At 30.5% G+C, this 16,540-nt stretch overlaps 1 pseudogene; it reads right to left on the bottom strand.

Moving 5' to 3' along the window:
* Nucleotides 1-14,787: 14,787 nt before the first annotated feature.
* Nucleotides 14,788-15,945, bottom strand: LOC113699872 (THO complex subunit 4A-like; annotated as a pseudogene).
* Between the last annotated feature and the right edge of the window lie 595 nt (nt 15,946-16,540).

The raw sequence follows: 16,540 nt of genomic DNA, 5'->3' as shown, positions 1-16,540 counted from the left end.
TATGAATAAATTAAAGAAAAAAAACTATATGCTTTCAACTTACGAATGTGAACATTGTTTTACTCAAAACGAAAAAAAAAAGTTACTTTTTTTTCATGGAAAATGCAATCCAAACAGGGCTGCCCCGAAAAGTTACCTTTTTTGTTTTATGGTAAAAGCTTACGAATGTGTATTAGCAATTTTTTTTGTTTCACAATTCTTACCACCTTTTTTTTTTAACAAATTTTATGATTTCATTCGCTAAATCTATATCATCAATTGCATTATCATTTTTGTATTTAGTTTGTTATGCTATAGCTTAAAAAAAGGTTTATTTGATAAATTATCTTACCGGAAGAAAATAGGGTACGTTCAGATCTAAATATTGTGGAAATAGTCCAAACACGAAATCACAAAAATTTTTCCCAAAAAAAAAAAAACTATGTTTGATATTTATCTAGAATTGGTTTTGTTGTATCTTCTCTCTATTTTGATCTTTTGTCATTGGTCAACTTTTTCCTTTGTTTCTATAAGGTTCCAAATGCTGGTGACATCATCTTTTTCTTGGTTCAAGGGAAACATTAAACCTTACGAGAGAGAGAAAGGAAAAATGTGATAGTTTAAAAGATGTCACCTTTCAATTGAAAGGATGCTACTATTTTTTTTTTATTTTTAATAGAAAACTTAACTGCTTATGTCAATATGTTAAACTTAACTACTCATTTCAATTTATCTTACAATTTCTAACCTTGCCATTTTTCTATCAAAACATGAAATCTAAAAATTTTAAAGTAAAGAATATGTGAAACTAACAATCTTATTGTCAATCGATGGTGAAACTCCCAACTAGAGAAAGAAAGAGCAAATTTAGGTGTTATATATGATAGTTTATTCTGCATATATATATAATAGTAAAATTTTTCACCATAAGGATATATTTACCAATTTTCTTGCAAGTCATTGTCTTATCACTTGTTTAGTGTCTAAGTGTCTTACCACTGGTTTAGTAAAACTTTTCAATTTACTATTCCACCAAAGTATTTCACAAATCTTATCAGAAAATTTTGCTAGCATTTTTAGAACCAAAATTACCGTTTTTTAGTCCCATTTACGGCTATCTTTCTAGCAAGTCTTATCACCTCAAAATACTACTGTACCCAATCTCACTCACTTTTTAACAATGTCTACTATTTTATTGATCTTTCAACTCAGTTTCCTGGAAAATTCACTGTGTAGCAAACCTCGTGCATTTTATGGAAAAATTACTATTTCATTCCAATAAGTTACCCCCTTGTTAGTACTATGACTGCTTTTTCACCATGTCCAGCTAATTTTTGGTAGTAAAGCCGATCACTTTGTTAGGTGAACATAGTAATTAGTCACAAATATGTTTCCTTTACTACTTTTATACCGAAACTTACAAATGTTTTAGTTAAAAAATTTTCAAGTCATATGAAAAACTATTTTACTATAAGAAAAAAGTAAGTATCCTGTAGCAAAAGAGAAAGAAAAAAAAAAAGTATCATGTAACAAAATACACGACTTTAAAGCTACCAAAGTCTTTAGTATTTTGCTAGCAAAGTTTGTGAGTTTATTAGGAAAACTTATAGTCTACATATGTGATGTGTTCAAAAATCTAGCACACATATACGTCAAAAAGAGAAAACTATTGTAAGCTTACTATTCATGATTTATTTGTCCCAACTCCTAATTATATGACAGATTAACACAACTGATGGTATTAATACTGTGGTATTCAGCAATGCAACCTTTCTACAAGAAGAATAGTGAATCAGATGGTTACCATGTAACATATTCTACCTCAAAATGCAACAATGTACCCTACAAGTGAAAAGCATTGCAAAACCATTTTGGTTACTGTTGATTACACAAAAAGAAACATAAAGGTGGCATTTTGTTATTCAAACTCCACGATGTTCCCTTTGTGCATATATATACCTATACAAGAAAACTCGGATTATTGTGATATGCATTGTTTCTGAGATCCATCGAGATGACCATCCTTTTTGCTGTAGCTATATCACTACAGAATCATTGCTTGAGAATGGATTCCATCAAGATGACAGTCTCTATTTCAAAAAAAAAAAAAAAAACTCTGTCCAAGCTACATCACCTCTTGAGAGTAGGACTCTAGTACCATGGAAGATAGCATTATGGTTTAGGCATATAGATGGTAATTATAGTGAATCACAATACAGCTCTCCAATAATTCATAATTACCATGGTATGCTGCTTTGGTTTGAGCAACCAATAGGCTCAACAAGAAGTTTTGGCCAATGTAACTGGAGATCGTCAACAGGGAAACAAAGAATGGACAAACCAAACAAACAATTTACAAACCACTAACTCAAGAAACCCAGCAAAGTGCATAAAAAATTGCATGCTGCTACTGATCAGCAATAAGAACATGGAATAATAGTCCACCATTCTAAAACAGCATTAGCTGTGCATAACCTAGAATATTAAGCAATGTAAAAATACATGGAATGGTTATTATGGCTTGATAATCTCACTCAAGTTTTGAAAATAACACAAGTCTGAGTTACTTGTGTTGCATCATATTTAATGCTGAGTATGTCTTTGTATCTCACATCATAACTTTTATAAAGAAGTATCTCCTCTCGGTAGTTATAAATATAGTGAACTAAAGTGAGCTTAATTGTGCTAACGGCATCAGTCCAAGTACCATATGCACCAGTCCAAGAGAGTTTTTAAGGGGCCCACGCCCCAGTCTAAGATAGGTTTTGGTTTGGCATCAAGCCAAAAGAGCAAGTCATGGCCTTTGGGCTATAAAGCATTTAGTGCTATTTAGACTCTTTTGTGTTTTCAGTTTTAGGTGCCTTTTGGACCTGTAAATTATTTCCTAAGGTTTTGCACTCTCTTTCTGTTATAGTAAATCTGCTACTCCTTCGCCCGTGAACGTAGGTCGATTTGACCGAATCACGTAATTTCGTGTTTCTCTGTTTGATTTATTTGTTATGTTATTGTCATTATTGAATTGGCAAGAACCCTATTATTCTCATTGGTTAATTTTGTGGGACCAAACCTAACAAATTGGTATCAGAGTTTCAGGTTTTGGGTCATGGTCAGATTTTGGATTTTTGATGACAATAACAAGTTTTTGGTGCCACAGAGAAGGAAGGAAAAAATTTTTCGTTGGAGTTCAATTGGATTTTTTGAGAAGAGTTATTTGGCCCGTTGGAACTCGTTGAAGGTTTTGAGAAGAAGGTGAAGCATGACTACCATGCTCGTGATTTTTAGCCCGTTGGGATCTATTGAACCTTTTGTGAGATTGGCCCGTTGGAACCTGTTAAGTCTTTTGCATCTTGGTTCATTGGTGGCTCGTTGTGATTCGTTGGGACTTTTATGGTTCGTTGAAATTAGTTGAGACTTTTATAGAGAAGGTGGAGTTTGTTTGCTATATGTCTACTATCTATCGATGTTGGATACACACCAAACTGGAGATTTGTTGAGTATGTTTTTGTATCCCACATCGGGACTTTTATAAAAAAGTATCTTCTCTTGATAGTTATAAATATAATGAACTCAAGTGAGCTTAATTGTGCTAAGAGCATCAGCCCAAGTGCCATATGCACCAGTCCAAGAGAGTTTTTAGGGGGCCCACGCCCCAGTCTAAGAGAAGTTTTGGTTTGGCATCAAACCAAAGGAGCAAGTCATGGGCCATTGGGTCATTAAACATTTAGTGCTATTTAAGGCTCTTTTGTATTTTCAGTTTTCGGTGCCTTTTGGACATGGGAATTATTTCCTAAGATTTTGTACTCTTTCTTTTGTATCTACTATTCCTTCGCCCGTGGACGTAGGTCAATTTGACCGAATCACGTATATTTCGTGTTTCTCTGTTTAATTTATTTGTTCTGTTATTGTTATTATTGAATTGACAAGAACCCTATTATTCTCGTTGGTCAATTTCCTGGGACCAAACCTAACATTTAAGACTACGACTTTCTAGTACCAGGGAAACAGTGGATTTATATGATTGTAGCAGATATAATGCATATCTTAAGTCTAGCCAAGGAAACACCTTGATGCCAATTCTGTCAATTTAGGTTTTTAAGTTCTTTTGAGAGTAAGCTACCTTGATGCTTGGTGTTTTAAGTTGAGGATGTTACTAGTTTTCTGATTATTGACTGCTCCTTTCCTCCTAATCCTTTAGTTTTCTGATATCTTTGCTTATCTGTGTTGGATGATGACTTCTTTGAGACTTAAACAATATCCAATTTGTTAAAAGTTATGCAACAAGTACACAGATAAAAATTAAAGTAATGGCTGAACTCCTAATGTTATAGATGACAGAGCAATGAGAGTGATAAAATGCGTATATCTTTTAAGGATTTTTCATGGATTCCTGATTGGTTTCATCAACAAAAGTCTTTTTGGTTCTGGGAGATATGCATGGATAATCTAACACACATTTCAGCTGCAATGAAGTGCATGACAAGCAAGAGTTAGCTGTAAATTTTGCAAGGCACAAGAAAATAAATAAAAATATTAGAACGTACCCAAAACATAGGATTGAAGAAAATAAATTGCTGATACTCTCTCTGGAGTAAATGAAGGTACTGTGTCACAACTTTAAAATAATGGAACAAATTCACAGATTCAATAAAATGCCAATAAAAGAAAATGAAGAAGGAGCTATCACTGTTCAAAAGAATAAAAAACTTAACTTTGTCATTGAGACATTGCTTATCATGCATCACTTGCTCCAAATCTTCTTTTGTAATATCAAAAAGATGTTGCTTATCTAGTATACTCACACAGCTGTGGGCAATGAAATAGAGGATCAGAAAAATTAGATGAAAGTAACATATTTTCATTGATTAAAGCAACTAGACTTCAACATACATTTGAGAAACGATTTCTCTAAGATGAAAGCCTACAGCTTCTTTCAAATCCTTCTCTGCTACTCCAGAACCTTCTGGATGACACTGCTCAATAAAGATATTAGTATATATAAAAATCAATGAAGAAAATATAAGGAACATGTCTTACATTTTTTAGAAATGCCAATGTCTCAAATCTGGTCTCTTTCACCTCCAAGGCACCAACCTTTTCTAAAATTTCTTTCACCTTATTTTGAACCTAGGAAGAAAAGAATTAGGTTATGCACTTTGGTTACTTGACAAGAAAAAACAATAAGATGAAAAAGAACACATAAACATACACTTCCTCCAACTCTAGTTTCTTCTGAAAGTATAACAACGTCATCAAACTCTTCTTTTTCTCCCAAAACCGGCAGCTTCTCAACCCCAGCAAACTTCCCCATCTCATCCAATTCTTTTATTTCTTCAATTTTCTTATTCTCTTCCCCACTCTCTCCAATGACAGCATCAACAGTTTTAAATTTCTTCCACATCCAACCCTGATTTTCAGTTTTGATTGCCATTTTCTTGAAGTATGAAACTCCCATTTTTTGATTGTAAAATCCTTTGTCAATATGCTCACCATAAAAAGGAACCTTAAACCATTTAAAGATCCTGGTAAGAAATATACCAAATGGGAGATGGGTTTTCTTATACTTCCTGCTCTTAACCTTCTTAATCTTGTTGAAGATGGTGGCAATGATCAATTTGCCAATGTTCACTGGTTATTTCTTCAACAAATACCACAAAATAATTCTTTCTAGTGCACTAACGAAAGTGATACTTCCAACTTTAGGAACAATGTTATGAGTGATTATCAGATGTAAAAGCCTTGGCAAAACTTTCATATCAGGTTCATAAACTTTTTTTTTTTACCCATTTGCATAATTTTGTCATCATTTTGCAGAATTTCTCCAAGAAACTGTCTCATTATACCCTTTCACAGCAAGTTTATCAACATTCTTGGCACTAATCTTTTTATAATCAACAGAATATCCATTGTCAACTTAAAAAATTAGTAACATTTTCAACTTAAAATACCAAGCATCAAGGTCGCTTATTCTCAAAAGAACTTAAAAACCTAAATTGACAGAATTGGCATCAAAGTGTTTCTATGGCTAGACTTAAGATATGCATTATAAAATTTTCAGGACTATATAGCACGAAATTTAAAAGACTACTGATTAATATCAAAAATATAACTTCAGCCACTAATTACTATCTTTCATACCTTCTAACACCAAGCTGGTGTGCTCCTTCGTCAATTCCAACTTCTTCAAAAAATCTCTGCTTCAGCATTGTGCGATTTCTTCCACTTGACCTCCAATTTCTTTGCTTTGGCTTCACAAAATAAACTTTTGTTCTCTTTCAAGAAACTTCTTCGACCAGCAATTTCACCTGCCAAAATGCAGATCAACATAAACAGATTTACTCAAGACAAATTAAATTCTCATAACTCAACACCTTACCAGTACCTCCAACCAAAAGCTGTCGACAGCAAAAGGCTTTCCTTTCATCGGTCCATCATCATTAACTTTAGCCCTTTTCTTACTTGTCAAATGCTTTTCACGATGATTTTCTAATTGTAAGGGGCGTTTGAGGTGTGTTTCATCCGAGAATTGAACTCAACTGTTAAATCAGATGCAAAAGCATTATATGAAGAATTTTCTGATTCGTCCTCATGTCTTCCTTCCTCGTCCTCCTCTTCTTCTCCAGAATCTGAGGGGGAATAAGGTGAAGGGATAGTATGCTTTGGAGCATTAGATACTTTGTTAACATGGGATTGGGCTTAGCATGAGGGCTTTTTGGTTTTTCTTTGCCTTCTCCAACTACAGAATCTTCTTCTTCCCCAGATTGTTCTCCTTGCTCTGATGATGATTCTTCTTTATATCCTTCTTCCTCACCTGATTCTTCATCTTGTTCTGATGATGATGATGATTCTTCTTCTGATTGCAGTTGGGGAAGAGGATTAGTATAAGAGATTGGCATCTCAGATGCCATGGGTTCTGGAAGAGGGAGATGAAGGGCTTGTTGATGGTTTTGTCCTCTGTGTTAGAATTCGGAGGGAGAAGACAGAGAGGCAGAGAATGAGCAACTCATCAGCCTCAGAAGGAAGGAATAATAAGTAATAGTAACATATGCACAGATGTATTATTACAACGTTGATTTTAATGCAAAGATAAAAGTAGTAAATTCAGATTAAAATTTGCTAAAATTTTAAGTTAAAATTAGTTTTGGTATTTAAAATGCAAGTTACACTTGGCTTCGCTTATAATTCAATCATGAAAATATTTTCGTTGACCAATTGAGAAAAGGTATTTAGAATTTATATGAGTTATACTAGTGATAAAGATTAAGTAAGATAAAATACTATGACTAATGAATACAAATCCTGGAGAATATACAATTTTGGTTTCAGATTTTAACAGTAAATAAAGAACACATATTCCTTGTTAAATGATAAACCCTATTTCAAATCAATCAATCCTATACAAACCCCCACCCCCCCCCCCCCAATTCAAATCAGTACTTGTTTTCTTTTTGAGGAATCAATCCTTATTTTCTTTTGAGGAATCAAATTAATGTTTATTTGACAATCAAGAAAAGAGAAATGTATTGGTATAATACTACCTAGAGCAACTTTTGTAAGTTCTAGCATTGAGCTTCTGACTTTAAGATTTCTTAATCAGAAAAATCTTAGCGCACATATACTTGTGCCCTTAATTCATTTTTTTTTTCCGGGGGTTTTGAGACTGCTTAAGATATCATTTAGAACCAAAACATTCTTACCCACTCGACATAAGAAAAGTTGTCCAATAGTTCAGTTCTCTACCAAAAAATAAATAAATAAATAAAAGAATTCAATATACCAAAAAACATGCAAGAAGAAAATCTAAGTATAGCCAATTTTAGTCACTATGGGCAGACACACCTAAAACTTACAATTAAAAGTTTCATGCTTGTCTATGTGTGTTAGATTAAATGTATTAAACCTCAATGAATTTTATCCATAGTTACGCTTTACCTTTCTAAACTCATTAAATAAGCCCTTTGTCCCCCTATTAATATTTCAAGACAAAAGTTCCCTTATTGATTTATTTTGTTACCTTTTTTATTAATTTCCTTATTTTTTATTTTGCACTACTTTCTTTTACTTTTATCCTTTTTTTTACTACTCTTATGTCACTATTTTATTTCACTTTCCTATTAGTATTACTAATTTGTATGTTTATTATAAGAATAAATCTTATATACACTTACAATATGTACACTATCATGATTGGATGTATGACACATATGCAAAATTTAGATTTCAAATTTAAATTCGAATTATATGTCATGCATCTAATGGTGAAAGTGTATATACTGTTAATGTATAGAAGATTAATTCTTATTTATAATATTATACTTATCTCTTACTTTTAATTTTATTCTTGTTTTATTTATTTACACTACCAAAAAATTCAAAAATGACTACGTAGCATAAAAAATTAATATATGCCTGTTATAATAAAAAAAAAGTGTATACTGCTAGCAATTCGATATAAAAAATATTAGCAAACTAGAATTTTAAATTACTTAAAATTTAAAAATATATCACAGAAAAATAAAATAACCAATTGTTTTATTTACCTTTTTATGAATATTTGATTAACCACTATGTTATTATGATTTTTTATTTTTTTACTATTGTTATTAAAATTAATTCATTCTAAACTCTAGACGTGTTGATATAAGTAATATAAGAAATAATTTATTCATATAAATAACATATACTTTGTTATAGCCTAGAATTTATGATAATATTACTTTCAGTAACAAAAGTAACAAAGGTAGAAATAAATAAAGATGAAGACTAAGAAAATTAAAATTAATATATGGACAATAATAGTAAAAAAAGAAAGTAGTTGATCATGTAAAATAAGGGAAAAAACGAAAAAAAATATAAAGAAAATGGGCAAATAGAAAAGGGCAAAAATGAGAAAAAGAAATAAAATACTAATTAATATGGAAAGCACACTTTTGTCCTAAAACATAAAATAGGGGGACGAAATGCCTATTTATTGAGTTGAGAGGGATATATTGTAACTGAACGTAAAGTTTAAGGGTTGGGGGGGGGGGGTTAATGCTTTTACCCGTGAATATTTTAAGAAGATGTCTTTCAAATATCATAGGAAGAGCAATGATAAATAGAAGAAAAAATCAGGTGAAATGATTTCAAATTTAAAGTGTAATATTAATCTAATGCAGAGAGAATAAATGAAAAGAAGTCTACACTGGTTATGATATTACTCGATCCTAAACATTAAAAAAGTCAAAAGTTATATTAATCGGGGAGCAATTATAGAAGAACATAGGAGAGAGATGGATAATGAGAAAGAAATAGTAAACCGATACATAGGGTCAAAAACGTTTTGAGTGATTGGAAGAAATAAGGTTGCACACATGGGAGTTCATTTGCAATAGGTTCGGTAATAATTAAAGTGAGCTGTTTGTCAATAGATTTAAAAAATTGGAATCTAGTATTACTACTGTAAATTGAGGAAGAGAAAATTGAGTGATTCCAACATCAGTTAATGTTACCAAAAAAAAAAAAAAAGTCCTTAAGCTATATTTGGCTGATCAATTCAAAATACAGGTAGAAACTAACGGACAAATTATGGGCCTGTTTGGAACCTGAGTTTTTTGGGAGTTTGTCTAAAACTTTACTGTAGTGCACTGTAGAAGTTTTTGAAAAAATTTTGTAGAAGTTTTTGTAAGGTGAAAAACTTTTTTGTAGAAATTTTTGAAATGTTACTGTAGACGTTTTTTGGATTATTTTTAGAGGTATTTTTAAAACATATTTTTGAGTATTTTATAATTTATAATTTTTATACTTTTATATTCTTAAACATTTATGCATTTATTATACATTTATAAATATTTAGAAATAAATATATTTATATATTTATATAAAAATATATAAATGTATTATATTATATATAATACGTAATATACATATATTTATAAATGTATAAATGCATAATTAATATAAATGTATAAATTATAAATGAATATTATATAAATATATAATTTATAATTTATAAATGTATATGATGATTATGTATAAATGTATTAATATAATTAATATAAATGTATAAATGTATTAATATTATGTATAAATGTATAATTAATATTGTTTATAATTTATAATTTTTATTGTTTAAATATTTATATGCATTTATGCATTTATAATACGTTTATAAATATTTATAAATAAATATATTTATATATTTATATAAAAATGTATAAATGTATTATATTATATATAATACATAATATACATATATTTATAAATGTATAATTGATATAAATGTATATATATTATAAATGAATATTATATAAATGTATAAATTATAATTTATAAATGTATATGATGATTATGTATAACTGTATTAATATAATGAATATAAATGTATAAATGTATTAATATTATGTATAAATGTATAATTAATATTGTTTATAATTTATAATTTTTATTGTTTAGATATTTATATATATTTATGCATTTATAATAAATTTATAAATAAATATATTTATATGGTTATATAAAAATATATAAATGTATTATATTATATATAATACATAATATAAATATATTTACAAATGTAATAATTGTATATTATTATAAATGAATATTATATAAATATATAAATTAATATATTATAAATATATAAATATATAATATTATGTATAAATGTATTAATATAATTAATATAAATGTATAAATGTATTAGTATTATGTATAAATGTATAATTAATATTGTGTGTTAATATTATGTATAAATGTATTATGTTATACATAATACATAATATAATTGTATATAAATATACATAAATATATATACATAAATGTGTAATATATATAATATGTATTATATATCTTAAATATATAATATATAATATTTATATAAATGTATAATTACATATTTATATTAATATTAATTTATATGGTATATAATATTTATATAAATTTATAAAAATATATTTTAAATAAAATAAAATATTTATAATATGTTTAAATAAATATATAAATATATAATGTTATAAATATATAATATATATAATAATTTTTGAGGGTGAGGGACTCAAAAATTCAAAAAAAAATTTTTGAGGTTGCCGGCGACCCCGGAATAGGTGATCGGCGCCGGGAGAGGTGGTGGAGGCAGTGTCTGGTGTGGTGGGTTGGGTGAGGGAGGAAGAAAATTTTTTGAGAAATTTTTTGTGTATAATTTTTGAAGTGTGTAGGTAAAAAACTTTGAAAAGTTTTTTGGGGTTCCTGTAGCAAAAGTTGTTAAAAAACTAGTAGCTAAAAAACTTGATAAAAAACTAGGGTGCCAAACAAGCCCTATAATTGCAATTCAAAGAAAGGCAACAATATATGTCGTAATATAAATATTTTATATAAATAAGGAACAAATATAGAGAAATTCAGCAACCCGAAGTGATGAAGATAAACAGTAATGACAAAATGAAGCCCATGATTCCATTTCTTTTCTTAACCTTGAACTTAAATTGTTCCTGCATCAACCTTTAGGAATGGATTATAGAACATTGAGGCAAATCATATACGTAAGTCAAGTTAAACAAAATTATAGTAATGAACTTAACTCAAGGAAGTCTAAGAAAAGATGAATATTAATATTTATGACTTACTTAAATTGTTATCGTAGATTGAAAAGGAAAGTACATGGACTCATTATGAATATAGTTAAAGTTATTAAAAAAATGAACAGCAATTAGAGATATGGTAAGGAGAAAGTAATATGTTATTTACCTGACGGAAGGGGTAAAGAAAAGGAGAAATCACACACTTAATGGAAAACGAAAATAAAAAGAGCAGAAAAATCATTTAATCAGCCGACAATGAAGGAGTTAATGGAATTTAACGTACACATGAGGAGGGTTAAAAAAAAAAAAGTGGAAGAAAATCCAATAGTTCATCCCATATGTACTTTGTAATTATTAAAACTAAAGGAAAGAAAAAAAAGATAACGCAAAAAATTGGAGAAAGAGTTTTACTGTCAAAATCAGATATATACATATGTTGACATGAAGGAATTGAATTAGTTAAGGTATAAAACACAAACTAAGCAGAAATTGAAACGAAAATTGATAGTAAGGTAAAAAAGTTTAAGTAAATTGACCGAAATGAAGAAAATATGATAGCGAACTGAAATTAGATCTCTCAAAATTAGTTTATGGTCAGTGAGTTATTAAAAAAATAATGAATGCTGATTGATATTTGTCAGCAATTGGTTAGATAAAGAATAAATGATGATTAAGGATAATTAGCACAATATCTTTACTTAGCACAATATCTTTAATTAGCACAAATTTATTAATTAATTAAAAGACTCTGGCCGTTTACTTAATTATAATCTTTACGTATTGTTATACACAACCTTGAATGCGATAAATCATTTATTTTTTTTATACTTAGTTATCCTACTTTGCTATTATGCAATGATAATAGAAAATCAATAAATGCTGATTTGCATGGACAAATCGAGTATATATGAATCTAAATATTTCTGAAGTTGCAGATTATTTGAATTGGTAAATCTATATATCTTTATTAAATGTTTGTTTAATATTTTCATATATATTGTATATAACTAATTAAGATAAGATTGTTATTAGCATTGATAGCACTGCTCCTCAAACTATTGAGGTTTTACATCCTCAAAAAACGCGAGAAGCTATACAACAACTCATGTTCAAGAATCGAAAATTATTATCAGAAATATATCAGATAATGGCCGGTGTTTAAACAGAGGTACAATTAAAGTTACAAGTTACAATTATAGCACATTAGTTTTCACAATTAAAAATATTAATTATTTAAATTAACTGTTTAGATCTTTTCATTTCTCTAGGAATTGGTTTATACTTCCAAAGTGACGATTCTGAAGATTGATTTCAATAGTCAACTGTACTACAAAGCATGTCCAAAATGTCAGAGAAAAGTGACATTAGAAGGGTCTAATTTTGTGTGCAATGCTTGCAATCAAAATGTGGAGTATCCTAAATTGAGATATGTCGTAGGTGTTAACCTTTTTATCATTTTAATTGTTACAATATCTACATAAACATAACTTTTAGAATATGTGTATTTATACAAGTGTATGTTAAAAGTCTTGGTAAGTGATGCAACCGGTAGTGCTTGGTTTATTATATTTGATCAAGAGGCTGAAAGAATAATAGAACACAAACTTTCTTTTGTTCTTGAAGAATTTAACAAGTTAAACTTATATCTAATTTTTAAAAATATTTTTAATAATAGTAGACAATCCGACACTTATCTTAGCCGTTGAATATTCTAACAAAAAAAAATCTATTATGCATTTCATTTTCAGGAAGGATTTAGCTGTGAAATCGTGTCATCAATTATAAATAAGATCACGTGGAAACCTTTTGTGTTTCAAATCAAGTTGAACAATTACAATCTGGAATAAGGTAGTAATAGATTTACAGTGACTAGATGGTTCCACTATGATTTTGGGAGGGAAGCGCATTTCATGTTTTCACAGGTAATGTGCAATAAATTTCTCTTATATTTCACATATTATATCTCACATAATATTTTTGTTTTTAATTTTGATAAATCATTATCAGATTGGTGGAACCGACAACCACTACCAACCTGAAGCATTTTCTTCTCAGATCCCAATTAGTATAACAGATGATTCTTATCAACAACATTTCAGTACACTTCATATGAATTATTCATCATAGGGTTCAACAAAAATCACAGAGGAAGGGAATCCTCATAAAAAGATTTTGCATGAGAAGGTAAATTTAATATACTATTTTACTTTTTTAAATTATAATCTTTACGTATTGTTATACACAATCTTAAATGCGATAAATTATTTTTTTCAGTACTTAGTTATCCTGCTTTGCTATCATGCAGCAATAATGGAAAATCAATAAATGTTGATTTGCACGGACAGATCGAGGAGAATGTTCAAACAGAAGAAAAACAAAAACAATTTTCTGAAGAATATAATATTATTTGATACTATTTACTGCACTTTTTATTTATTTTCAAGTTTTTTAATATTATGGTATTGTTGAATGATATTTTTTCTATTTTTGAATTATTATTTATTATTCACTAAATTAGATGTTCAAATTTATATTATAAGAATACTTTGTATTACAACGCACATATAATAATATACTTAAGACAAGTTATAATAGATTATACATTAAATTTTTATTTTATATTGACATTTTTATAAAATAAACTAAATAGTTTATTATTTTTCGATGAGTCCCGTTCAACGAACGGGTACAAAACTAGTTATTAAAACTAAAGGAAAGAAAAAAAAGATAACACAAAAAATTGGAGAAAGAATTTTACTGTAAAATTTCCAAAATCAGATATATACATATGTTGACATGAAGGAATTGAATTAGTTAAGGTATTAAACACAAACTAAGCAGAAATTGAAACGAAAATTGATAGTAAGGTAAAAAAGTTTAAGTAAATTGACCGAAATAAAGAAAATATGATAGCGAACTGAAATTAGATCTCTCAAAATTAGTTTATGGTCAGTGAGTTATTAAAAAAATAATGAATGCTGATTGATATTTGTCAGCAATTGGTTAGATAAAGAATAAATGATGATTAAGGAAAATTAGCACAATATCTCAAGAAGATTATTATGTTATAGTAAAATACGTAGGGAGGAAGGTGAAGGGGAAGATATCCATGTCAACACCAAGGTTAATCAAAGACGGCAAGTCAAGTTAAACAAAATTATGGCAATGAAAGTAACTCAAAGAAGTTGTTTGCTACCAATTAGTATGTCAGGTCAAACAAAATTATAGTATGAAAGTTGCTAACCGACAAATGTATGACTCCAAAAGCAATCCTAGCATTTCAAAGACAGGGCTTTTCAGAGTGCCTGGACTTCCCTCCTCTGTTTCCAGGCAATGCTTTGTCTTGATGTGAAAATAAATTTCAAGTGCCACCTGATCCTCCACTACTTGAATATGTAACCAGTTTGAGTATGTAAAAACAAAAGGTTCACAACACATATATCTCCATCCCAAGTAACATATCCAAATGAGAGGACGAACAATTAAAAAGCCAAGCTCCCAAACCAAGGGTCCTATCTCCCTACAAGTTACTTTCTTGTCACTCTAGAAAAAAGGCTACTAGTATTCAAAGGCCACAACAGGTTTATGGCAAAAAGGAATTAGAAGATATCCCTTTGCTTAATTGTCTTCCATTGATTCTTTATGATAATTCTCTAAATCAGCATCAAGAGCTTCTGCAGACATCTTCTCACCACGACCTCTTCCTCGTCCACGACCTCTCCCAAATCCACGACCACGTCACGTCCCCCTCCACCTCGTGGCCTTCCAAAGGAGCCACACCTGCCTTGTCCACTTCTAGGGATTCCATTTGAGTCCAAAAGCAGCACCTGGAAATTGAGGTCCAGCAGCAGCAATCACAATATTTGTTCCAACTATCTCTATTTTCATTGGTTTACCATCAAGCTGAACACCATTGTATCTCTTGACAGCTGCTGCTGCATCTTGCCGACGAGAGAAGACTATTTCTGCTGTTCCCTTTGATCTACCACTCCTGTCATAATGTATTGTAGATCTTTTCAAGTCACCAACGACCTCTGAAAACAGTTCCTTGATATCCTCATTAGAGACACCGTAATCTAGATTGGAAATATACAGCTTGGTTCCAGTCTCAATCGCAGACGCTCGGCTGCCGCCACCTCCGCCAACGCCGAGTTGGCCGACATAGGCCATAGCCTGATCTGAAGAAAACATGTCGTGCATCCACACCGAGTCAGGCGCCTTAGGAGAGCCTTAGGAGTGGCTCGATTGGCGACACGGTTATTGAATCGACGGGAGGGACCGGGACCAGAGCCACGGCCGCGGCCGCCACCTCCACCGCTAGGTTTTTTATTCTGCTTGATGAGATCATCAAGAGTCATGTCAAGTGCAGGGCTTGACATCTTCAATATACCCTAGGACGGAGACGAGAGACAGAGACAGAGACGCCGTGGGAAATGGATCCGGTGCTGGAACGGTTGTCAGAGCAACCGTTCCGGAAGGTATAACACCATTTGCACACGATGTAACATCATCTGTACAAGGTGTAACAATAAAACAACAGCGAGTAACACTAGAACAACATTTTTGTGGGTCCCACATGACGTGAAAATCGAGTTACAAAGAGTGATCTGAGCCGCACAAATGTCGAAGAAAGAGAGGTAAAGGGCCGGGTTGGGGGAAAGAGAGATACGTTTAGGACTAATAAAAGCTTATATGTTATTAGCGAATGGAAGGGTTAAAGAAAAAGAAAAATCATACATTTAGGGGGTGGTTGTTTCACAATTGGAATCGGAAATGGTAATGGAATCATAGACTCTGATTTTGAATTAGGAAAAATACCGGTTTTCGTCCCCAAACTTTGGACACAAGACACATTTCGTCCCTCATCTTTCGGACATGACACATCTGGTGTCTGAATTAAGAATTTTAGACCAAATGTCATCTTCAAACGGCAATTTACCCACCGTTTAATGAAACCGGTCACGTGAGATTCACATACCGTTAAGTGAAAGCTTCTATCCGAAAGA

The sequence above is a fragment of the Coffea arabica genome, chromosome 7c (assembly GCF_036785885.1).
Source record: "Coffea arabica cultivar ET-39 chromosome 7c, Coffea Arabica ET-39 HiFi, whole genome shotgun sequence".
In the NCBI taxonomy this organism is placed as follows: domain Eukaryota; kingdom Viridiplantae; phylum Streptophyta; class Magnoliopsida; order Gentianales; family Rubiaceae; genus Coffea; species Coffea arabica.
This window is presented reverse-complemented; position numbering and strand designations above follow the sequence as displayed.